The sequence below is a fragment of the Ambystoma mexicanum genome, chromosome 6q (assembly GCF_040938575.1).
Source record: "Ambystoma mexicanum isolate Mex_15411 chromosome 6q, UKY_AmexF1_1, whole genome shotgun sequence".
Classification (NCBI taxonomy): Eukaryota; Metazoa; Chordata; class Amphibia; order Caudata; family Ambystomatidae; genus Ambystoma; species Ambystoma mexicanum.
The window spans coordinates 1,319,770,352-1,319,795,428 of NC_090937.1; positions in this window are offsets into that span (position 1 = coordinate 1,319,770,352).

Consider the following 25,077-nt stretch of genomic DNA (forward strand, 5'->3'; position numbering starts at 1 on the left):
ATAAGACCCAGTGTGGAGAGGGAGTAGGTGACAGTAACTATGGAAGTGGAGGCGACAAAGCGAAGCTGTGCAATGAGGTGGTAAGATTAAAGGGAATGAAGTCTGTAAAATCAAAAGAAAAGGAAGAGACAGTGGTGATAGTAAGGAGACAATGACAGATCAGCAAAAGGAGGGGGTAGGAGTGAGTGAGGAGACTGGGTACAATATGTCTTCAGATGAGCAAAGTGAAGAAGATTGGACAAGGTTTGACAAGGAATGGAAGATAATATTGTTCTCCGTTTTAATTGTTAGCGATATATTCACACACCCACAATTGGCTGTTCTGTTGACAAAGCAAATCTATTTGATTTAATATAACACAATGTGGGCCTCATTACAAGTATGGCAGCATAGAACAAAGTTGTGGTAACTGAATTACTTTTCCTGCTCCGCCATGCTACAGTTTGGGCCCTGGAGTGGGTGATTTACTTCCAGCATAATGCTGGTGGTACATCCTCCCATTTTCTGCTGAAAAATCTGCAAAATCCTCAGTACTACCACTGGCGGAATTATCGCTGCAGTAATTCTGCCAAAATCCCCCATGGAGTCCTATGGACTCCAAATTAATGAGGACTTTCACTGTAAACTTTCACTGTAAACTGGCAGTATATCTACCAGACCAAGTGGTGGTAATGGTAATTCCATTGGGTGGTATTCGAGCAGATTTACCACCAGAATACTGCCCAACGCGTAATAACAAATCTAACCGTAGGCTGATGGCTTTCAATTGAAATAAATTGTTAAAATGGTTGCTTATATTTTACAACATGCATGCCCTTGAATAGTGAACGGATGATTGGGTAGGGGAAGAAACAACCCCTTCAGAACAAGCATAAGGAGGCATCATCTTTACTGAAAGGGTTTCTCAGAGTGACTGAACTTTCTACCTAATCCTTATTCGCTGTGCAGTGTCACACTGACACGTCCAAGACCTACAGATCAGTGCCCTTCACGCTGCCTTACCTGGAGAATGTACCCATGATGGATGCAGGTGCCCACAGCCTCGTTCTGGTGCCGGGGCACAGAGAGGACCGTTCAAGCTGCGTCACAGCGGTGCAATGTGTGTACACTGCCATCTAGCTGGAACTGGTCCGCCAGATACAGGCATTTCACACATGTGCTGTAGCCCGTTCCTTGTGCGTCTCCATAGCGACAGACGCACCGAAAGGTAATCAAGGCTTCCTGTTGCACACTGCATCTTAATGCCCCAGTTACGCTGTTTGTTTTGCTTGCTGTTTCTTCCTCTTTCTTGTTCTCTCACCTCTGTCTTGTCTAGTCACGGCTCGCTCCATCCTCCTGCCTGCTCTCGCTTGGAAGCACTGGCACCCTATTCACCCAGTGCTTTTCTTTCCTCTTGTTTCCCTTGCCTCCCTTTCAGTACCTCTCAGTATCTGCTACCCAAAATCTACTCCGTCGTTAGTTGATTACCTGAACTAATTTCCTCTAACATCCTGTGGTTCCACCGCTTACCTACAGAAAAACATCTTCTTAGCACCCCTCTCCAGTGTTTGCATTGTTCCTGCACCATATAAAACAGTGTACCTCCGCTCCAGTGTGGGACTGCCCTCCCAGTCCGTTGAGGGGGTTTCTTCCTGCATCATACCATGATTCAGAGCGGACATCGTGGGCAACTTAAAAACACCAAGTACATGACGCAAGCGAGACAGACTTCTTGACATTTAGTGGAGAGAGCTGTTATTTCCAAACGGGTTAAAAGGTTGTTCTGTGCCCATGATCTTCACCTTGGCTTGTATCCTAGCCCCCTTTGATTCTGTTCCATCGTATTAATGCCAGTGACCTTTTAGGACCTTCTTAACTTGTTCTTCACTTTAGAGTACAAGGGAGCAATTAAGGAGCAATGGCTGGTTATGGATTGAGAATCCATTAGATCATTTGTGTACATCCTCTGATAAGTGCATCACTTTGCTGGTGGTGACTCCCAGCCCCCAAGATCACCCCAGTCCAATTAGCCATCCGACAAAATGCAACTGCACAATCCTTGCAATGCACCTTGTCCATCTGAGATCCTGATGGAAGAGGTAGATGCAACACTTGTTCATCCTGTTGCCTTACTTTCAATACCCACATCATTTTTAAAACACTCAATCTCATCCATAAATACATTCATAGAAAGACCAGGAACTATCACAAGCAATGCCCTCAGCTTCTGGGATAAAACCAAATTCTTAACTTTCTACTGAGCTAAATTGGAGCATGTCAATATTTTTTTCAAGTGTGATACTGTTTGAGAAGTGTGTTACCATTGCCTTTTAAGTGCCTGGCAAAGCCATGTACAATAGGTATCAGATTAGGAAATACGTCCCCTGATCGTACAAGTTATCGACCATGCATCTTCCAATATGGAATCACATTAAGAACTTCGACCTTATTATTTGACAAGAACTGTGGCTGTAGTGCAGAAACCTTACATTGGTGCAAGTGCAATTTAGCAGTCAAATAACACCGCAGCCACAATTTCCCTAGTGCAAAAACTATATTCCTTCAATATGTTGGCACCAGGCCAAAGATTGCCTTTGTGCTTAATACCGTACCACATTATAACTAGAGCAAACATTACCCTATTGCAAAAATGTACTACAGAAATAAGTTTTTGCACAACAGAAAAGTTTGCACTAGTCACATTGCAAATACAAAATTACACTTGCACAGGTGCATGTTTTCAGCATGTAAAACAGTCAGTGAACAGTTATAAGTTAATTCCTATAACTACGACACCATTAGTTTGTAAGTGTTAATCTTTTATGAAGACTCCATTAAACAGCTTGCTTTTAAAAACATGTTCAGCAGTATTACCTGCTTCCTCCAGTCCCAGTCCTGACCTTATCACTCATCATAACACTGATGTGGGTCATATGTCATATGCCTGGTTTAATGAATGGACTGCAGAAAAATAGTTTATCCACGCTGGAAGTTATCTATTTTAAATGAGTACCAGGCGAGGGTCAATGAGCTTGTTACAAGCAAGCTCATTGGACCTTGCCCAGGCCTTACCTCACTGAGAAGGCTCTGCTTCACCGCCGCGGCTCCGGGGTTCCTTCCGTGACTGGCAAGCATGGAAAGGGTAAAGACCCGGGGCTCTGTTAAACTAACTATGGCCCCGTAGTCATTATTCTACCGGTAATGGCCCCCTCCTCTGGTCTTGCCTAATTCTGTGAGAGTTAGCTGCTTTTCTGCTAGGCTGTCTTGAATTGATCAGTACTGCTTTATATGAATGTGTATGTGCTTCTGACAAAGGACATTTACTCTGGGTTTCCTTTGTTTAAAAATACTTTCTGTGTTACACCATTGTTTTGCGACATTGTTTCTTGTACCCCATCATGAATTGTGCCCCTTGTATTATTGCATCTAGCCCTATATATGTTATTTTTACAAGAACTAAACAGTGTAAAAAAGAAGAAAAATTAGGGATGGTACCAAAAATCATGATTTTTTGACAGTTGGAAAAGGTGATTGCACAGAAAAGGCAAATATCTTTCTAGGCAATTTTTCGATTGTTGCAGTGTTAAGACGGTTGTGTGATTCTTTCGCTCCATACTATGCCTTTCAAAATATTATTACAGTTAATGATTAATCTCTTAAATAAACAAAGTGCCATATTAATATGCATGATGTGTGTTTTATTGCATACAACCTGCACAGCAATACATTGTGTTAATGCTCATGTAACATTTACATCTGAGTTAATAGCTCCCATGACAATGAGTATTAAAAATGAATTAATTAAATCCTAACTCCTCCTGTCCATTGTTAAGGAGAAATTGTAAAAAGTGTTGGTTCTTGATCCGCCAATCTAATTAACTACATAAAATGAAATTGATGTTCGCTATGAACCAAAAGTATAAATAATGGCGAATTTCCAAAATTATAAGATATCTTAATTCCCTTAAATTGAACTTCAGGTGACTAGTTTATTCAAATCCATAATGTTTGTTGTTTCGTACCTTAAATAAAGAAGGTTTTTGTCAAAAAAGAGAGTGCCTGCCTCTGCAGTAATTCGTCTCTGCGTTCAGATAAGGATCCGCCACTGTTATTCATGCACTCCTATATGCATGTGTGCCTCTATTTGGGATGCGTGTGATGTAACCATGTTGCACGCACCAGCAAAATGTATTGCATACTGGGCAACCATATTGAAATATGCCACATACTTGGATGATCAATTTGGAGAGCATCTAATGCTGCCAGACACAACGGTAAATCATACAACATACTACAATGTTGGGATGCATACGTTTAACCATGTCGCTCACAACAGCAGAACATATTGCATACAGTGCAGCTATGTCAGACTTTGCTACATTTGTTTACAGAGTTGCAAAGTGATTTGGAGTGCATGTGACATTCCCACATCAGATGTAACAGTAACTCAAACCATGTACAAGTCACACTTGATATAATGTGCCTCTTTTAATGACATGCTTATATAGCAATAGGATCATGCTGTGCTATTTAATTGTAAAAAGAGTTATGCCTTATTATGTAAACAAATTATAGATATATTGGGTTATGTAAAGAAATGATAAAGTAAAAGTCGCTGGATCTCTAATATTCTAATAATTGTATATGTTCTTGCCACATTTGCAAATCAATATGTCTATATATATATTCAGTAAAATTAACTTTGTTAAAAGGACGTTATGGTAAGGTTGCGCTACTAAAAACCTATGAAATTGTGGAAAAAAAACCTTTTTTAAAGGGACATTATGGTTAAAGTAAAACCGAAAAATCCCTGAAATTCGCCAGTTATGGTAAACTAAGCTACCATAACTCGCACCACCACCGTGCACTGCTAAAACTGATGATGTCCCATGTCTGGTTTACCTCTTTTTTCTTTTACTGACATATCTAGGCCAGTACCAGTCAGGAACTAAAAATTCAAAAAGTACTATATTTGAAGACTTATACTTCAAATATGTTCTTACAGTAATTCACTTGGGGTTCACTCACAGCATATGAAACATATACATAGGAGAAAACACAGACTTGGAAGAAAGCAACGCTTTGTATGTATGAAGATGATCAGTAAGGTTATGAACACATTTTTATAGTTCTGCTGTTTTTTATTACTGCACCTTCACTGCTTATGCTCATATTTGTATACATTGTATTCACACTACTTTCCATAGGGTCCAGTCACATTATGTGATACTTGTACATAGGGAAGTAGTGGCTTTGAAGCAGAGCAATCATTTCTGTGCATGAAGATAATCAGTTAGGTTATGAAGATTGTCTACTAATACTGCTCTTTTTTCGTTTTCTTCATTTTCCCTCTATATGCTCATATTTCTGTGTTATTGTCAGTTTCTGTTTTGTTTGCAATAATGCAATTATATAGAAACTGGGTCAGAACGCAAAAATTAATAAGAAAGCATTTATCATTTCACTATTCAACATGGCAAGATTATTAATATTGCACCTCCATCATGTAGGCTCTACACAATGCCTATGTTTCTACATGAGTATCTTAGTATACTAAAGAACTTCAGAATAGAATGCTATTTGTATCACTGCATTGCTTAATGCACTACGTACCTCATGATATTCATTCCAATGACCCTTGACATGTTTTTATCAACATTACAATGAGAACCCCTTGTACAGACTTTTCATGAAAAGTAAATGCACATGTGATGTCCTCAGTGATGTCATCAATGACATTTGTGATATCATCTTTGATTTCCTGGTTGTTAGCCTTAGCAGTGCACGCTGGTGGTGTGAGTTATGGTAGCTTAGCTTACCTTAACTGTCAAATTTCAGTGGTCTTTTGGTTTTACTTGAACGATAACGTCCCTTTAACAAAGTTTTTTACTGAATTTCATAAGTTTTTAGTAGCGCAACCTAACCATAACACCCCCTTAACACATTTTCTTCACTTAATTTCATAGGTTTTTAATAGCTCAACCTAACCATAACACCCCTTTAACAAAGTTCTTTCACTGAATATAGAAATAGCTAATATAAATTTGATAAATGTTTACTAGGATTCCCTTAGTTTATATACATATAACGTAGAACATACTAAACCCCCTACCTGTGCTAGTGGTTCTGATGTCCGCAGACTATGTGCCTCTCTGCGGATGCGGACAGACTCGGCAAACTTCAATACTATCCAAAAACTCAGGGGGTATCTTACATTGTTGTATCATGCAATAGAAACAATGAACAGGTTTGAAAAGCAGCACATAAACACATTACATTTAATAATAAATAAGAAGTAGAAACTGTATATGTAAGACATCAACCGTCGATTTAAATAGCATATGCACCAGAATGGAATGTACCAAAACAAAATAAATATGCCTCCAACATAATTACCTCACTGAAACTGCACAGCAAAAAACAACATCAGACCTACACAGCAGTAACAGCAAAACCTGCCAAAAAACTAGTAAGTACACTATTTGTTTTTTATATATTTATAAACTTTCTATATTAGGTACACTAAAACTAATATTTATTTTTTGTACACAGAAATGTCCAGTACTTTGGAATGGCTGGAAGAAAATGTCCCATGGGATGAAATGTGTGAAGACAGTGATACTAATGGTAGACACAATATTTCTCTATATAAGCCAATTAATAACCATTACGTTATGTGTACTTAACACATTTTTTTAACAGACCATACAGAAACCAAGAGAGACATTAGAAAATCTTCTGCAGCGAATGGAACTAAAAATGGATATGTTAAAGAAAAATGTCATTATTTTAAGACACTTTGTAGAGGACCACATAAAAGAAAACATTAAATATCACTGTCTGACATGTACCTGTTCCCCCTCTCCATGTCCCAGTCAACTATACCCAAACCCTCCCTAGCAAAAAAAAGCTATGATGAGACTTCCATCCCTTCCATCATGTTCAAACCCCTAACTCCCCTATATTTGTTTCAGTTTCTGCTTCCCCCCTCTTTCGTAATTATTATACTTTTATACAATAATAACATTTTAAGGGGGGAGACACTTTGAAGTGCTTACGAGGCTGCGGTCAAGGAGCATGAGAAGGCCTGCAACCTACCTGAATAATGACCACCCTACATCTTCCTCTCTCCACCTGCCCTTTCTTATCCCTGTGGTTGGTTCCTTACCCTCCATTCCCCTCCTTACCCCTCCTTCCCCCTCCTTTCCCCTCCTTCCCCTCCTTTCCCCTCCTTTCCCCTCCTTTCCTTGTGTGTCGTGTTTAAAAAAACATAACAAATATAAAACAACAAAAACCAAAAAAAGGCTCTTTTCAGAGATGCCTTTCACAGTTCAAAAATAGAAGTGTCAATGAAATGCTGCAAGGCCATGTGCATTTTCAGAAGTTTTAAAAATGTTTGGGGTGCTGTCCTATCAGAACCATTGAACTTTTCTCCAGGAGGAAGTGTTGGATCTGAAAAGAGCCTTTTTGTGTTTTTTTGTGTTTCAAAATATGGTCAACACCTATTGCAAAATGGATTGCTATGATTCCAAAAAGGGTTCCAATGCTTTTTGTATATTTCGCAGAAAAATCTGATTGCCAGCATAAGTAAGATGTACTCCATCTCTGTGAAATGTGTGTGCGCTACCAAACATAATATTTTCATTGTGAAAAGAGGACATGCCAACATCTCTCAGAAAGGCACCAACAGCCTTGTTGACATTGCACCTCGCTTTCTCCATTTGTCGACCAAATGAAGAAGATGGCAGCCACATTTGTCTCTGCACTATATGAGAAAAAATTACTCTGGAGTTTGGAAACATGTCCATGACTCTCCCAAGTCCTTCTTTCTTTGCAAATTGCAAAGAGATTCCAGACACATGTCCTAAACTGTTCCCTCCACAATGAATAATAATAATGTCTAGATGACACTGTGTCACCAAAGTAGCACAGAGAGGTACCAAATCCAGCCACTTCATTCCATGCACTCCATGCCAGTGCACTTCCAGATGAGGGAATCCAAGATGTGCAGCCACTCCACAGCGATCTGCATGCACCTCCAACCAATGTATCCACAAATTTCCCAAAATCCAAACAATCTGCTTTCTGAAACACACAGCCATAGCTATGTACTCTCCTCTCAGGAAAAATACTTTCTGATATACTCACTCCTTACACATCACACCCAGTAAACTTTATTGACCAATCCCTTGTCTCATTTGCCTACATCTCAACCTCAAAATCCCTGTATGTAATACGTGCTGTCTGAAAAATCTGAGAGTGGGGAATGAACATTTAAATAGTGTACCCCATTTCCCCTTGAGGTTGGCTCTGAAAAGAGCCTTTTTAGTTTTTTTTAAGATGCTTCAGAAGCACCTTTTATTTTGTATTTTTTTTATTTTTGTTTCTTATTTTCCACCAAATATCTTCACATTAGCTTCTCCAAAGCAATCCTTATATTCCAAAACAGCATGGCATTTCCCATGAAAGATTAAGAAATACCATCTGCTTTAAAGTAAACATTACCAGATTCAATGTTATCATTATTGAAAAAGAACATCCCAGCTCTAATCATAAAAGCAAACATGCCTTGGTTAATTAAACACCTAGCAACATTTTGCTGAGGACAAAAAACAGAACTATTGTCCCATACTGCCCTAGGTCACAAAGCAGAAACAATAACCTTGGCATTTGGAAGTACTTTCATGACTGCCTGAACCAAGTTTTGCAGATCGTGCAACAAAGTAGGGGCACTGACATAGCCCAAATACACAGCACTACAGTGCAGGACAATTACATCTGGACTATTGAACATAGCCATATCTTGACAAACTTCCAGCACTCCCTGCAAATTAAAACCATGCACAGTGCACCACACCACCTCCACTCCTTTAGTATCAAAATTGTTAGCCACATTCCGAGATTTAGCATACAGCTCCAAACTATCAAACTATCAACAAACATATCTCCGAGCACCAACACCCTGACTTTCTCCACCTCTGCCATCTTCACTACACACGGCCTCTTTCAATACAAACCACAACCTCAACACCTGATTGGCTGATCCCTACAGTCCTTTTTGCATGCCAGATATGTTGAGAAGTCCTGTATGTGGCACGCCCTGCCCGCAGACAGCCTCGGTGTCCGCAGAGCGTGTAACAATGGGGCAGCCCTTCTACCCTTTCCTTCTACCCTTTCCACGTCACTCTCTGCACCATTCCCTCATTGGCTACTGTTAAGCAGTCACACAACCATCCACCAATCACATGCAAGAACTCTACATCTAACTTCATCATGACAGATCAGCACTTTAGATGTACTATTGATCACTCTCAGTACAAATGAGCTGTGCCTGCAAACGACCTACATCAACACCTACTATAAAACCCCCCAAATTCATGCACATCCAAATGCATCAACACAAACTACAGGTATGAATATTTTCTGCACAGCACATGTACAGCTCTTCTATGAATGCATATAAACAGAGTAACTGCCACTTACCCTGTATAACCTGTAAAATAAACTTACTGTTATTTCTCCCATCTGCTATGATCAAGTGTCACTTGCAAACATGTCTGCTCTCCAAATTTTTGTTTACACACACAGCTATCTAATAATGTGTCATTTCATATTAAGAGAAATAACAGTATAATTGTGAAAAAAGGATCTGTAATGTATTATAAAATGACACGCAGCCAGGATGAGTACATGCACCTTTATTCACACACACAGATATACAATATCATTACAAAGGCTCCCAGCTGAAACAACAGCACTGCTTCTACATCAAATCCTTCTGCTTTATTTCCCACACCTTCACAAATGCATACATCGCATGCTTTTCTGTACAGTTCCTGCCATTTACCCTGTAAAAATAGCAAAAAAAGCATATGATAATTTCTTCTACCTCCTAACATCCAATAACACAGCCTTAAAAAGCCAAGTGTGCTCTGTACACTTACTATTATACTCATTTGTAAAGCATGTTCAACTAACAGATTCTAAGTAAAATATACAGGATGCACATAGGGAAAGGAAAGTGCATGTACATACAATGCTCAGTTATCAGAAAACACTAATACTGCAAAAACAAAAAAATCAATGTCTACATTAACAACAGTGCTATAAACATACATATTTACTAACTCCTTTTATTTTACAATTACAGTGAAGAACACTCTCCTGAAAAGCAGCAGTGTCTGAAGTACGAACAAGAATTTAGAAGAAATCTACTGTGTCCATGCAAAAAAGTAACTGCAATACTACCATAATGTTCTAACTGTTACTCAAACACACTAGAATTCTAGTATTGTAGAACAAAAAAGTGTAGTCACGCTGTACCATTAGATTTAGTATTGGTGCTTCCCCTCACCAGCTGCATAATTTGTATTGTCATCTGAACCCCAGTATATTAACACACAAATACAAGAATAGCCTTCCCAACTTGATGTAGCTGCCAATTGCACAATCACACACCTCCACATACTTCCTTACCATCATACTCAGACACTCATGCACAAAGCACACATACACTGCACAACAGCCCAACCCACACTTTCTTTTTTATCCAACAGACCCGAAAGAATGCCTACCAAAAAGCAACTCCGTAGAAAGCAATGCAGAAGTAGAGCAAATCAAAATAAAAGTGCCCAAAATAAGCATCCATCTCTAACAGAATGTGTACAAAAAGTTCAAACAAAACAGCTAACACAGTCATTAAGCGAAACAAAACAAGCTTCCAGCACAGAAACTTTGCCTACTCTTTCAAAATTCAAAATATAAAACAAAACAGAAAGTGATTAACAAGACTTCAGCTACCACTACTGCTAACACTGCACCTATAAATCTTGATGTAGTAGCAGGTAATCATACCAAAAGAATTATATTACAAAAATGTTCCAGCACAGAGTCCTTCAGAACCTGATAAAAACAGGAGAGAAATCATGCACAACCCTTAAAACCTACCGTAGAAAATTAATCCTAGAAGCTCTCATTGACAGTGCAATCCTTCTCAAAAGGAAGTTATTTATTTTAGTTTTAAACAGAATGAAACCACTAACAAAACTAACTACTAAACTACAAAAAGACTTCTCAATAAACAAAATATCATATCAACAAAAATAGCTTCCTAAACATCTGAGGAGGTGAATGGAGTCACACCGCGAGCACAGAACCATATTTTAATGAAGAAGCACACAAACAAAAGCAAACAAAACCAATTGACATACATAGCAGTGGACGAGGATATGGAAAACGTAATAATACCACTATGGAACAAGAACCGCTGCTCACAAATATATCCCCAGAAAACTCAGTATCACCTCTCCATTCCACTGAACCAAAACGTCCAGTCTACAAATGGCCATGAACAAGAATGTGTAACATTACCAAACATTTTTTTAAATCTTTATGCCAGTTCCTCAATCAGTATGCAAAAAGCAAAGACAAATTCAAAATGAAACTAACTACAAAATATGGATGCCTGTCCAGTGCACAAATACACATCACTACATGACACATGACTACAAGGACATTCATTAGCCTGCATTTCAGGACCTATTTGCAAAAGCACCTTCCATCATATCAAAATGATATTAACACATCATTCAACTATAAGAAATCTGGCCCACAAACTCTACTATGCTAAAAGTCCTGCTTTAGCAATAGCCAATTTAAATAACAGTCTTCTACATGGTACAGTCGACCAACTACTCGAAGAAATAGAGCATATCCAGAGAAAATATTTTGGAAGTGAAAGCCACTAACAAAAATGCAATAGCTTTACAACAAACTAGCAACTACTGTACAAATAGCAACCTTCGATTACACACATACAAAAAAGAAATACTAAAGTTTAAAAGTACATCCGCTGAAGTACCAAACCATGTATGTGTGTGTTGCTGCAGGACTTTCTTTTAAAAGTAGCACAAAAACGTAGACATAACGCACAAAATAGAAGACAATGAAGATTCCAAATGGTTCCAATTAGCTCTCTACCTTATAGCAGAAAACAAATACAAAATTACTGACCCCTTAATATTTTGCAATTATTGCACTACAAAACTTGACAACAACCAAACACCTTCACGTGCTATCACAAATAACTTGGAGTTATTCCCCTGCAACAACAACATTTGTATGTGAGCATCATAATTCAAACAGTGCACCCATTTCAAGCAATAATACGCCTTCAACAAAAAACAGCAAAATTACCTCAATCTGAATTAGTGAAAGGCATTTGTGGCAAAATAGTTTAGATACCATTAGATCTCAAAGAAAATGTACACACTCTGGGAGTGCAACATCCAATAGATCAATCTATAATTGTCTTAGTAAATGGCGTACCTACAAAAGACACTAAAATTTAGCAACAACTCGTGGACTTACATAAATTTAGACAAGCCCTGCAATATCTAAAAGACAACAATGAATACTACAAAGAAATTAAAATTGAAGAAAACCTGAGAGAAACCATTGAAATAATTCAAGAGTCACCAGAAACTGGTCAATTTCAACTTCTAGATCCTGCTACAGAATCCCATATTTTAGACCATTATACAATTCATCCATTACACTCTAACAACACCATAGATGATGCACTTGAAACGTACCAAATGCGACAAGCCAAAGGACCTCTAATCAGCATATGGGAAAAAAGTATAGAAGCACGTGCCTTTCCTCTACTCTTTCCTACTGGAAAAGGAGGAAGGTACGATGATAGACCTATACAAATAACAGCATCAAAATATCGTTCTTTACGAATGTATTCTGTCGACCCCAAATTCAGACAAAATGTAGAATACTTATTCCACCTTCTTTTTGAAAGTGAACTAGCAACTCTATGCTACAGAGTTGCACACACATTAAAATCATATACCCATTTTCAAAATATGTCAGCTACGCAATTACTACAAAACATTCAAGAAAAAGATGAGGTTTTACAGTCAAGTATCAAAAATATTTTAGCAAACGTGTGGTACAAAGGAATACTGGTTCCGACGTCACATAGATGTACGCTGTATGATAAGAAACGTTGACCTACCCACTTGGTTTGTTACATTAAGTTGTGCAGAATATGCATGGGAAGATTTACACGATTTCCTACACATAGCAAACAAAAACAAAAGAAACATAGATATAAAAACACCAGGAGAACTCTGTTCTCTAGTTCCTGTAAATGTATCAAGATATTTACATCATCGCTTCATTGCTATGCTACACTTTATTTGTAATAAAACTGTTCCTCCCCCCGGAGAAGTACAACTCTTCTTTTGGAGAAAAGAATACCAAACCAGAGGAGCACCACACATCCACATGCTTTTATGGATTAAAGATGCTCCTAAATTTGGTCAGGACAGTGATGACACCATTTTGCCGTTTATCCAAAAATATGTCACGTGTGAAATTCCTTCACAAACAACAAGTAGTGACCTTCATGCACACATTTTACAATTTCTAAGATGCAAATGTGGGAAATATTGTTGTCGCAAATATAAAAACAAAGGAAAGTACTACACCAAATGCCGCTTTGGTTTCCCTAGACCAGTTACAACAACAGGTCAAGTAATCAACTTCATGTCTTCAGTTAGACATAGGGGCCGATTCATGGAACAAACGTGCGCCGAAAATCTACGCGCAAGCAGGCGCAAGCGGAAAAAAAGAGGCGTGCGATTCATGGAAGTCCCTGCGCGTGTCTTCCTCGGGATGTGCGCCAAACCCGTGAATGGCGCACACGTCACTGCAACATCGTGAAAGGCGTGCGCGACGCGCACAGTGAAAGCGCACAACCGCAGCGCACACACCAGAAAGTGGGCGGGACATGGGGCGTAACGCGCGGAATGGGGAACAACGCGCGAAAATAAGGGCGTAACTGGGGATGTACTGCAGGGAAGCAGACGGAACGCCCACACGCACTCGAACCACACGTATTCATGGAACCGAATAGGGCAAAGCCACGCACAGCCAAAGACACGCACAAGCTGAAACACGGCCGCCACACGAAGGCAGGCGGTAGAGTCCCAGCGCATCAAAAAAGTGGCGCGCGGGAAGTTAAATACGCGATTGAGCGGGTACGTGGATTTCAGGGGTGCGCGAGAAATTCTACACGCGATTGGCCTGGGTACGTGTATTACAGAGGTGCTCGAGAAAATCTACACGCGATTGGGCTGGGTACGTGGATTTCAGGGGTGCGCGAGAAAATCTACACACGATTGGCCTGGGTATGTGTATTACAGGGGTGCGCGAGAAAATCTACACGCGATGGGCCTGGGTACGTGGATTTCAGGGGTGCGCGGGAAGTTCCACACGCGATTGAGCGAGGTACGTGTATTCCGGGGGTGCGCGGGAAGTTACACACGGGATTGAGCGGGGTACGTGTATTTCGGGGGTGCGCGGGAAGTCAAATATGCGATTGAGCGAGGTACGTGTATTCCGGGGGTGCGCGGGAAGTTCCACACGCGATTCGGCCGGGTACGTGGATTTCAGGGGTGCGCGGGAAGTTCCACACGCGATTTGGCCGGGTACGTGGATTTCAGGGGTGCGCGGGAAGTTCCACACGCGATTGAGCGAGGTACGTGTATTCCGGGGGTGCACGGGAAGTTACACACGGGATTGAGCGGGGTACGTGTATTTCGGGGGTGCGCGGGAAGTCAAATATGCGATTGAGCGAGGTACGTGTATTCCGGGGGTGCGCGGGAAGTTCCACACGCGATTCGGCCGGGTACGTGGATTTCAGGGGTGCGCGGGAAGTTCCACACGCGATTTGGCCGGGTACGTGGATTTCAGGGGTGCGCGGGAAGTTCCACACGCGATTGAGCGAGGTACGTGTATTCCGGGGCTGCGCGGGAAGTTACACACGGGATTGAGCGGGGTACGTGTATTTCGGGGGTGCGCGGGAAGTCAAATATGCGATTGAGCGAGGTACGTGTATTCCGGGGGTGCGCGGGAAGTTACACACGCGAATGAGCGGGTACGTGTATTTCGGGGGTGCGCAGGAAGTTCCACACGGGTACGTGGATTTCAGGGGTGCGCGGGAAGTTCCACACGCGATTTGGCCGGTACGTGGATTTCAGGGGTGCGCGGGAAGTTCCCCACGCAATATGGCCGGGTACGTGGATTTCAGGGGTGCGCGGGAAGTTCCACACGCGATTGAGTGGGGTACGTGTATTCCGGGGGTGCGCGGGAAGTTCCACACGCGATTGAGCGGGGTATGTGTATTACAGGGGTGCGCGGGGAGCAGCACACGTGAATTGCACGTGTGGGTCCTCCCAGGTGTACCCTCTACACCCTCCACGGCTACTGCAGGTGGCTCACACCACAGGGGCCTACCCAGCACATGTCCTGCAGGCACCCCATCCACCATGCCCATGCCCACCAGCCAACCCACATATCAACTAGCACTACTGGCCACCAACGCATGTCCCCCTGCACCCCCAGCCACCAGGGGCACCATCCACCAGGCCCCCACCCATGTCTCCCACCACCCCCACCCACCAGCCACCAGGGGCAGCCTCCACCAGGCCCCCACCCATGTCTCCCACCACCCCCACCCACCAGCCACCAGGGGCAGCCTCCACCAGGCCCCCACCCATGTCCGACTCATGTCTCCCACCACCCCCACCCTCCAGCCACCAGGGGCAGCCTCCACCAGGCCCCCACCCATGTCTCCCACCACCCCCACCCCCCAGCCACCAGGGGCAGCCTCCACCAGGCCCCCACCCATGTCTCCCAGCACCCCCACCCCCCAGCCACCAGGGGCAGCCTCCACCAGGCCCCCACCCATGTCTCCCAGCACCCCCACCCCCCAGGGGCACCCTCCAGCAGGCCCCCACCCATGTCTCCCAGCACCCCCACCCCCCAGCCACCAGGGGCACCCTCCAGCAGGCCCCCACCCATGTCTCCCACCACCCCCACCCACCAGCCACCAGGGGCAGCCTCCACCAGGCCCCCACCCATGTCCGACTCATGTCTCCCACCACCCCCACCCCCCAGCCACCAGGGGCAGCCTCCACGAGGCCCCCACCCATGTCTCCCACCACCCCCACCCCCCAGCCACCAGGGGCAGCCTCCAGCAGGCCCCCACCCATGTCTCCCAGCACCCCCACCCCCCAGCCACCAGGGGCACCCTCCACCAGGCCCCCACCCATGTCTCCCACCACCCCCACCCCCCAGCAGTGCAGGGGCAGCCTCCACCAGGCCCCCACCCATGTCTCCCACCACCCCCACCCCCCAGCCACCAGGGGCAGCCTCCACCAGGCCCCCACCCATGTCTCCCAGCACCCCCACCCCCCAGCCACCAGGGGCACCCTCCACCAGGCCCCCACCGTTGTCTCCCACCACCCCCACCCACCAGCCACCAGGGGCAGCCTCCACCAGGCCCCCACCCATGTCCGACTCATGTCTCCCACCACCCCCACACGCCAGCAGTGCAGGGGCAGCCTCCAGCAGGCCCCCACCCATGTCTCCCAGCACCCCCACCCCCCAGCAGTGCAGGGGCAGCCTCCACCAGGCCCCCACCCATGTCTCCCACCACCCCCACCCACCAGCCACCAGGGGCAGCCTCCACCAGGCCCCCACCCATGTCCGACTCATGTCTCCCACCACCCCCACCCCCCAGCCACCAGGGGCAGCCTCCACCAGGCCCCCACCCATGTCTCCCACCACCCCCACCCCCCAGCCACCAGGGGCAGCCTCCACCAGGCCCCCACCCATGTCTCCCAGCACCCCCACCCCCCAGCCACCAGGGGCAGCCTCCACCAGGCCCCCACCCATGTCTCCCAGCACCCCCGCCCCCCAGGGGCACCCTCCAGCAGGCCCCCACCCATGTCTCCCAGCACCCCCACCCCCCAGCCACCAGGGGCACCCTCCAGCAGGCCCCCACCCATGTCTCCCACCACCCCCACCCACCAGCCACCAGGGGCACCTTCCAGCAGGCCCCCACCCATGTCTCCCACCACCCCCACCCACCAGCCACCAGGGGCAGCCTCCACCAGGCCCCCACCCATGTCCGACTCATGTCTCCCACCACCCCCACCCCCCAGCCACCAGGGGCAGCCTCCACCAGGCCCCCACCCATGTCTCCCACCACCCCCACCCCCCAGCCACCAGGGGCAGCCTCCACCAGGCCCCCACCCATGTCTCCCACCACCCCCACCCACCAGCCACCAGGGGCAGCCTCCACCAGGCCCCCACCCATGTCCGACTCATGTCTCCCACCACCCCCACACGCCAGCAGTGCAGGGGCAGCCTCCAGCAGGCCCCCACCCATGTCTCCCACCACCCCCACCCCCCAGCCACCAGGGGCAGCCTCCACCAGGCCCCCACCCATGTCTCCCACCACCCCCACCCCCCAGCCACCAGGGGCAGCCTCCACCAGGCCCCCACCCATGTCTCCCACCACCCCCACCCACCAGCCACCAGGGGCAGCCTCCACCAGGCCCCCACCCATGTCCGACTCATGTCTCCCACCACCCCCACCCCCCAACCACCAGGGGCAGCCTCCACCAGGCCCCCACCCATGTCTCCCACCACCCCCACCCCCCAGCCACCAGGGGCAGCCTCCAGCAGGCCCCCACCCATGTCTCCCAGCACCCCCACCCCCCAGCCACCAGGGGCACCCTCCACCAGGCCCCCACCCATGTCTCCCACCACCCCCACCCCCCAGCAGTGCAGGGGCAGCCTCCACCAGGCCCCCACCCATGTCTCCCACCACCCCCACCCCCCAGCCACCAGGGGCAGCCTCCACCAGGCCCCCACCCATGTCTCCCACCACCCCCACCCCCCAGCCACCAGGGGCAGCCTCCACCAGGCCCCCACCCATGTCTCCCACCACCCCCACCCACCAGCCACCAGGGGCAGCCTCCACAAGGCCCCCACCCATGTCCGACTCATGTCTCCCACCACCCCCACATGCCAGCAGTGCAGGGGCAGCCTCCAGCAGGCCCCCACCCATGTCTCCCAGCACCCCCACCCCCCAGCAGTGCAGGGGCAGCCTCCACCAGGCCCCCACCCATGTCTCCCACCACCCCCACCCACCAGCCACCAGGGGCAGCCTCCACCAGGCCCCCACCCATGTCCGACTCATGTCTCCCACCACCCCCACCCACCAGCCACCAGGGGCACCCTCCACCAGGCCCCCACCCATGTCCAACTCATGTTCCCAACCACCCCCACCCCCCAGCACTGTGGGGCACCTGCCAGCAGGCCCCCACCCATGTCCAACTCATGTCTCCCACCCCCCAGCACTGTGGGGCACCTGCCAGCAGGCCCCCACCCATGTCCAACTCATTTTCCCCACCCAACATGTCATCACAGTCCAGATCCCTGGTCTCTATGGTCAGCCCCCAAATGCAAAACACCCACCCGAGTTTTGCATCCACCCACTCATATTTTGCAATTACATCACAGAACACCAATTGCAAGTTCCAAAACAAACACATGTCCCTCACATACAACCAATGGGTGTCAGTGATTCTCAAAACACATAACATGAAATGCATGAAAACAATGAGATACCACACATTGAAGTTCAACAAAAAAATAATGTATTAAAGGAAAGATGAATAGAAACAAAAATGAAGAAACAGAAATGTGAATGGAAAAAAATGAAAAGAAGCATGTCCGTTCAAAACTTAAAAAAATAAAGAATATAGAAATCCAAAGTAATGTAGTATAAAGTCAATGTCCACCAAACAAAATCCAATGTGAAATAAAAATAATAAGCCATTGATCCATGGAGAATGTTAAAAAAGAAAGTATGTACAAGTCCACAACTATGTACAATGCAAGAAGCCAGGGTCCATTATCCCAACAAAATAAAGGAAACCTAACTAACTACACTAACTAATAAAAAAAACTATATACAAAAATGTGGCCAATGTCCAAAAGGTCCAAATGAAATAAAAACAAAAATGAAACTTAACACTATCTACATAACTATGTACAAGGGCAGCGGGCTAGTTCCACGGCTCACTTCTGGATGTGCCGGGCCAGGGCATCATCGAACTCCTCCTCAATGTCCCGGAGGCGGTCCTCCTCCATGGCCCCGAGGGTCCGCAGGGCCGTCGACGTGTCCACCTCCAAAGCCCTGCGGATTGCCTCGAGGCACTCGACCCGCCTCAGGGCCCTCTGCATGGAGTTCTCCGCCCTGACCATAGAGAGCCGTGCCTCTTCCGCCCGCTGCCGCTCCGCATCTATGGCGTGGCCCAACCGCTGCCACACGGAAGACACATTTAGTCCTGGGTCCTCCTGCCCTCTGGCCGATGCCTGCCCCTCCGATGTCGAAGGCCCCGAGCCTTCATGGCTCCCACCATGGTGCTGCTGCTGCTGTGCCTCTGCCCCTGCACTGCCTCCTGCTGCCTGCACATCCTCCGCCGGCTGGGGTGCAGTCGTTGACGTGGCCACCCCTGCTGGACGTCCGACTCCCGACTGTGGCAGGGATGCCTCCTCCACCAGCCTGGCCGCACCGTCAGAGGCAGCTCCACAGGGCACCCAGGTGACTGATGGGTGGGAAGATGGCACAGAGTACGACTGGCGCGTAGGGGGTCCAGCTGAGGAGGGGGTCGTGGCAAGCCCCATCAGACGGAGGAATCCGGCCTGGGTGACCTGTCCCAGCAGGCTGACGTGGTCAACGAGCCATTCAAGATGACGTGCAGTCTCTTCATGAAAAGACTGCAGGTCACCTCGCATGGCCCGTTGACGCAACGCCACACCAGCCAGGACAGGCTCAACCCGGGCCTGGATAGCCACGTCCGCAGGCAGAGGAAGGCCAGTTGACGTCAGCTCATCCCCTGCCTGAAAACTGGTCTGGACATAGGCATCCCTGCTGGTGCAAGATGATGCAGGGACAGGATCAGGGACAGGATTGCACACAGGCACCTCCGCGGCGGCCTGTGCTGCCTCCTGTCCCTGGTCCTGCACTGCACCACTAGCACCAGTGGGATCCCCACCCCCAGACCCTGTCTCCGGTGCTTGCACGGCCTCCTCCTCCACCAAACCCCCCACCAACCTGGATGACTCTGTGCCATCTTCCCCCGTTGGGCCCTGTGGGGTCCCAGCTGCCCCTTCTGCTGCCGAGGAGTCCAACTGCAACCTCCGCCTCTTGGACCTCCCCCCGGCAGCTGCGGCCTGGGACGCGGCACCGGACTCCTCACTCCCCGACGAGATGACAACATGGGAGGGGAGCCGGGCCTTGCGTCTCCGGCTGGCGGTGGGATCCCCGCCGCTGTGCTCCACAGCACCTTCTCCGCCCTCTTCATCAGTTGACGCTGCAGACAGGGAGAAACAAAACACACGCATCAGGGCACTGTACAATGGACACATACACACATGACAGTTGCACATGAGTGGCATTGGCAAACCTCAGACATGTCATCACGATCACCAACACACATGTCATTACAACTCGCACACACGAGCCATACCACAGCCATTTCGCAACTGCCAACACCATCCATACACATACAACAGCATGAGCAGACAAAGGTGAGCCAGACATCACATGCAACACATGAAGTGCACCACACATGTACACACACCACCACACTTGCATGCATGTGTACACATCTGCCAAGTGTCGCAGTGTTCAGACGGGCATCCATGTCACATCTGCCCATCAGGCTTCCACTTAAAGCTGTCACATGCATCCATGTTGCATCACTGTTGCACCCTTGTCACATACACACACATGCACATGTACACAGCGCTGATACATGCATCTGAAAACAACATACATGCGTGACATCACGGACATGTCTACTCACATACACATTCATACAAACATGTGTGCCCACACAACTGCATATGGCATGCAAGCCCACACACACAGGCACCATCCATGTCTCACACATTACAGCCCTCGCATGTGTCAGCCCCACGGCCCTGTACACCTGCACCCATACTCGACCCCATACAAACAGATGTGCAACCTGCACACTACTGAACAATCACCACACGCACTGCTCACAATCAGGATGCATGTACACTCACCGCTCGACTCCAGACGGGTCTGCCTCTCAAGGACCTGGACGTGGAGCGCTGGGGATATGCGTTCCAGGACCCTCATCTGTTCTTCCGACAAGTGGCCCCGGCGCCCCTTGGCATCCGCTGCCTTCAAGAGGCGCCGGGCCTTGTTCAGGGTCCTGGACCTGAAGTCCTCCCAGCGCTTCATGACATGTTGGAAGTCGCGGACTGCCACCCCCTCCGCGTTGATGGCAGTCACGATGTCAGTCCAGATCCGAGTCCGTCCTTCCTTGTCGGCGCGGGAACTTCCGAAGAGGGCATCATACTGCCCCAGGACTTGCTCCACCAGGACACCAACTTCGGTGGCACTGAAGCTGGTGCCCCTCTGCCTCTCTGGCCGGGGGTTGTCAGTGGTCACAGATGGAGTTTGCCCCGACATGACAATCCCAGAGGCAGGAGTGGGTGGGCAACTGGGTCCTGGGGCTGGGCTGTGGAGCGATGGAATCCCAGTCGGGAGTCTTTGGTTCCAGCAGGGGTGGTCACACCAACAGCACCCCTGGCTGATGTGCAGGCAGCAAATGGCAGGGCACGTGGGCAGCAGGCAGTCAGGCAGCAGCAGATGGCAGGTGGGAGCGTGCTCGGGGCTCTGGGGGGCAGTAGTTCGGCCTTCTGGGCAGGAGCGTGGTCTTCCGTGTGCTTACGCATGGCCAGCTTGATACGGAGTGATTTGGCACGTGAAAATTCTGCACGTCAGCGTGTAATTCGAGGAAAGGCCCTTAGCGCGTAAGCGCGTCTGCACGCATACGCATTTTCATTGGACCAAAGGCCCTCAGCGCGTGAGCGCGTCTGTGACGTGACGTGCGAGGGAGTATCCCTCATTGCACGTGATGACAGTACACACGTGGATTCCAACCAATCGCGTGTGAAAGTTCACGGGACCCCGGAACACACGTACCCAGGCCAATGGCGTGTGGAAGTACCCGCGCACCCCGAAACACACGTACCCAGGCCAATGACGTGTGGAACTACCCGCGCACCCCGAAACACACGTACCCAGGCCAATCGCGTGTGGAACTACCCGCGCACCCCGAAACACACGTACCCAGGCCAATGGCGTGTGGAACTACCCGCGCACCCCGAAACACACGTACCCAGGCCAGGCCCCTCCGATCACACGCGATGACACCCGAATACGGGAAACCAACGAGTCCGCCCACACGGAGGCGTCCCGCGCCCGCGCACAGCATAAAAGTGCGCGCAAACAACAAACGCGTATATACAGCGACGATGAATGCCCCATTTGTTGCTGCACTGATTGTGGGACACCGCAGGAGGAGGAGAATAGCCAGGGCACGCATTTTTGCACCACGGACAAGCCTTTTTGGGATGCCTGACGACCAGGTCTACGGCAGGTATAGGTTTCCACCCCATATCATCCTAGACCTGGTCAGGGAGTGGGAAGATGACCTCACATCCCCCACCCTTTGCTCCCAAGCATTGAGCCCCTTGGAGAAGCTGCTCAATGTCTTGCATTTTTTGGCCACTGGGTCGTTTCAGCGGACCACTGCCATAGTGGGGGGGTCTCACAGGCCACGCAGTCACGCTGCCTACACCAGGTACTGGCAATCATGACAGCGCGCCCCTCAGTCCGCAGGCACATATACATGCCCAGAACACCCGCAGAAAGGCAGGCCGTTGTCCTGGATTTTTTCAGGGTGGCACACTTCCCCAAAGTGCTCGGTGCCATAGATTGCACCCATGTGGCCCTACGTCCACCTAGGGCCACTGAGCACATCTACCGAAATCGCAAGCACTGGCATTCCATCAATGTACAGGTGGTATGCGATGCAAAGGGAATCATCACCTCTGTCTATGCAAACTACCCTGGCTCCACCCATGACAGTTTCATATACAGAATGTCCGCCCTGAGCCGGGCCCTGGAAGCTGGGCAGCATGGCGACACATGGCTCCTAGGTGAGTACAAATGCCCTTGCACATGCATGCAAGTCACACACAGAAAAATATACCAACCCTAATAATCTCAACAATTATCACCTCCCCAGGGGACAGTGCCTACCCTCTGAGCAACCACATGATGACGCCAATCCGGAACCCCACCACACCACCCCAGGTAAGATACAACGCTGCCCATATTGCAACCCGGGGCATAGTGGAGCGCACATTCGGAGTGCTCAAGTCACGTTTCCGCTCCCTTGACCGCTCTGGTGGGCAACTACTCTATGCACCACCAGTTGTGTGCAGGATTATTGTGGCAGCATGTGTCCTGCACAATGTTGCAACACGGCAGGGTGTCCCGGTGGACATGGTGGTGCCCCCACATCCCCAACCACAGGCACAGGCGCTGCCCATGGGAGGGGACAGGGCACGTGGCGAGGTAGCCCGGACCCAGCTTGTGGCCACATTTTTCACCTAAACTCCCACCCCTGCGGAGTGCACACAGGCCTGGCACATACCAGGTGACAATCGATGATGACAAAGTGACAGTCAACTGTCACAACCCTACCACCCTGAGATAGTTGCCATGGAAGTGCCACATCGTCTGCATCCCTAGCTACTTAAACACAAGCTATCCTGTGCAACCAAAATGCACACATATGACATGTGACATGACATGAGCCATACACAAGTATTCAAAGGCACAATGAGGCAGTGGGGGGGGAACAAGGGAACACAGAGAACGGTACTACTAGGCCAGGTGTCATTGAGATTGTGCAAGTGCAGGGGTAGGGGGAAGGGAAAAGTGCAAGGGGAAGGGTGGGGGGGAGTCCAGTACAGGGGAAGTAGGCCAAAAAAATAATACATAGGTCGCCTGGTGGCAACTGCAAAGGTAAGTGCAGACAAGTGCTGTGAAGGGAGGGCTGTAGGGATAGAGAGACAGTCCCGCAGTGCAGGGGTTGCCAGGGTGGCAGTGCAAGTGGACAGTGGCTGGCCCAGGGACCGAGGTTGGTGAGAGTGTCCCAGTTGCAGCTCCTGTGCAGTTCCAGTGAAGAATTCTGCAAGGGAGAGGCAGAGAGTAAGCAGAAGCAAAGAGGAAGGTCTTGAGGTGCTTCCAGAACTGGAGATGGTTCCCCTCAAGTTCAAGTCAGGCAGGAAGTCTGTTCGAGGGGGAGGGCCCTGCTGCGGAGAGAAACCTACCCCCAGCTAGTTGCTCTGAGAAGCGGATGACCTGGACATGCAAGGTGTGCATCACACACACCTGCAAAACAGGCCATGGCCATCACTGTCATGTCAGTCAAACCCTCCCAAACATCAACATGACATGGCAAGCAATACCCATACACCGACCCAGTAACGATAAGGTACACATTGCCATGTCCTAAATGTACAGTGGCATCGGACAATGATGCCTGACCCGGAATCCGATGAAATGACAGACCAACAAAAAGTCCCACCCAAAATACGTCGATTCCAAATGCATTACAACAGTCGTAGACGTAACATCACAATGAATGCCTGTCAATATGCACATTATGCATTGCAAAATCAACACTGCAGCTCATGTGTGCAGTGTCCTACTCCTGCATCACACTGCTCAGCGCACAGCACAGTGAACAGCCATTGCGTGTGATGCACACCCTGAGCATCACATCTAAGTGACAGACTACATCAAACATCAAATTAGGCATGTACTGGAACCATAACCGGTCACAGAACATGTGCTGCCGGGACACAGTGGGCACCAGAAGGCAAACAGTGTACACGTGGATATGCAAGGGGGGGGAGTACATGGAGTGCATCCGAGTGCAAGTGTGTGGTTCTGCAAGGACATGCACTCCACATATGCATGTGCACTCAAGTAACCATCAGTGTTCCCTACACATCACATGTGAACATCCACCATGTGCACACCCCAGCATGTCAAACCACTACTATCCCCTCGCACCTGAAAGGAAAACACAACACATGAACAGGCATTGATCAGCCGAACACAACATGTACATAGGACAACAACATTGCAATGTCAGAGTTCCCATCACACTGCAGGGCAACGCAACTATCAACAACAACCCCCCCCCCCTCGCAATTGACCATGCCCACTGAACAACTGCACCTGGGTCATGGAGCCTCCAACCCTCATTCCCACCTGGCCACAGGATCACCTTTACCCTTCGTGTCCATCTCCCACCATGTGTGTAA